We start from the raw sequence: 2500 nt of genomic DNA on the forward strand, positions 1-2500 counted from the left end.
TAAATTTAAAAAGAACAATGTAAATAATGCAGTGGTTTCCATTACAAAACAAAGACTCTCACAACCTTCATCGAATGATTTTACACTGTGACGAAAAACTTTCAAAACATTTAATACAAAAAAAAATGAGCATTACATTATATTTTACAAAATACATTAGGAAAATGCTATGCCTTCAGTAAACTACATTATGTATAAATAAATGACCTTATTCCATAATAACAAAACTACATCTGTACGAGTGTTTATTGGTACATTGACGGTGTATTGCCATTGTACAATGTTCTTCTTCATTACATTACGACGGGACAATTAGGTTCTGAGGCAGAGGATGGTCTCGATGGGGAAAAGCAACATATTTGGAGAGGAAATGGCTCAGGTTCAAGACCGGCTCAATCCTAATCTCATGTGAAAGACAATGTTTGAAGCAGAAAACGTAGATGTGTCCAAACAGCAATAGTTTGATGAATACACCTTGCAGATACAATGACAAATACACCAATGAAAGAATATTCATTCTTTCAAACATGAAGTTTGTAAATGACAAATCATTTTATGCATCAAAAAAAATGGAGCATTATTGTTCCAGCTTACTGTTTACATTATTAATTTTGTCTGTCCACATCATCAAAGACAACTCCCAGTTTCGAGGGGCATTTCTCACTAATTGTGGGTCAGATTTGATATCGGTGGTGAACATGACTTGCGATGAAGGTTTTGATGAAATTCTGAAAATAGACCTTTCGTGCTTCGTGTAGTCCAGCTATCACAATGCACATCTAATGTTATTAACCAACTTTAAAGATCCTCCTTCTGGTCAAGAACATTCATGCAAAAGCAGCATTAGGTGACTGGTCATGTGATATGGTATGCATACATCCAAATAGATAGGAAACATAACAGGACCACAGCAATGATACTTGGATGTCTATAAATTTGAAATCAGTTAATGTGAAGCTGGACAGTCTAGGAGAGATAAAATCATTAATTGTATTTTTTATTTTATTCTTGAGCATTGTGGTTAACGTAGCTATGGAAGTAATAGGGGGGTATGCACAAGATACCACACAGAGCGAGATGAAGATGGTGGTGGTAATTTTCTCGTCGTCGAGTGTTCAAAATGGCATTCAAGGATACTGAGCATTCAAAGTCACTTACTAATTGCAAATTTATCGCCAAAAGACATACCGTGATGTCTTCTCATGTAAGTGAGTTGACAAAGGTGAACGAGAACTATCAAAACTCACGATGCAACATTCAAAATGGTGTTCACATCGATCACCTATTGGTTAATGCCAGAAGGGAAATTTGGTCTTCCTCTTCAACTGCCTTCTAAAATACATCACAACAGTAGTTTTTATATAATCCCTGGAAATCTGCATTTCTCAATACAGCGATCAAGTATTAGGGAGGTAACTGAACCTCAACAGGTGTTAAACAATATTACACCGAGTGCAGAGTAATTGCACAGAAACCGAGCTGTTCAGATAAAATGATAGATGTTAAGCCAGGACAGAGAGGCCAGAATGCTCATTAGAAGGAATCGCGTTTCAAAGCCAGCATCAAAACTATGGAGCGAGTACCCTCCTCCTGATGCAAGCAAAGTTCGCTGTTTTGTCTTGAAGAAGGTAAATCCACTAACCGTGTAATGAATCTCTTGCTTACGCCGTACAAGGACTTCATGGAACCATTGGAAAGGCTGGACACCAACGCGGGGTTGACCATACACCTATATAATGCAGACAAACTCATGAATGTGGTGGGGTTCCAGTGGGTACATATAAAGGCACATGGCCAGAAAAAGACTTTGGCTAATACTAATGAACCTGGTCTTTAATTTTGAATCCAAGAGCACATCCGAAAAGAGACTATTGTGGAGCTTCTCAAGAAAAATGCAAACTATATATTGAACTTGCTTTTTCTTTATCAGGAAGGAAGATACCTTTGAATATTCCCTTGTGATCCCTTTACATAATTGCAAAATACGTTTTCCTGCTCAAGTACAAATAAGCATCCCAAACATCGAAGACGTTATCAGATGCTCATCACATCTTCATGCCGTCAGTACTATATACTTTAACACTTTTACAAGTTACACTTACAGTCAGCAAGTAACAGTTAGTAGGATAACACTGAATATTTTTCATCACTTTTATAGGCCTAGGGATTTACTATTTCAGCACAATAACGAAACGGAAAACCCTGTATTTTCATTTCGCACCAGCATCAAAACACAGAAGTTGAACACTTAAAATAATAAAATTTTCTGGTCAACTTGGCCCTCTTTGAAAACTTCGATTGTACCTTTCAAGATCTTTTTCATTGTACAAACATATTTTATCACTTTGATCATTTAATTACTTTTATTATTTTGTACTGAGCAATTTGTGTCTACTGGATGAGAATACCACTGAATGCACTAGCTGTTAGATTATATTTTTCACGAATTGGAAAACCTTTTAACTCAGAATTATTGAGGTCCTTTGGACAGTCACTTAAA

At 36.4% G+C, this 2500-nt stretch overlaps 1 protein-coding gene across 3 annotated transcripts in view; it reads right to left on the minus strand.

The window, feature by feature from the left end:
* Window positions 1-232: 232 nt before the first annotated feature.
* LOC147017419 (angiopoietin-2-like) overlaps window positions 233-2500 on the minus strand; it is a 280361-nt gene continuing 278093 nt past the window's right edge. For all 3 annotated transcript variants that reach the window (XM_085847066.1, XM_085847065.1, XM_085847064.1), the window contains one exon: window positions 233-2500. This exon is cut by the window's right edge and continues 278 nt beyond it. The gene's annotated coding sequence lies outside the window, so the exon portion shown is untranslated.

The sequence above is a fragment of the Eptatretus burgeri genome, chromosome 11 (assembly GCF_056783735.1).
Source record: "Eptatretus burgeri isolate ZD-2024b chromosome 11, Ebu_testis_v1, whole genome shotgun sequence".
In the NCBI taxonomy this organism is placed as follows: domain Eukaryota; kingdom Metazoa; phylum Chordata; class Myxini; order Myxiniformes; family Myxinidae; genus Eptatretus; species Eptatretus burgeri.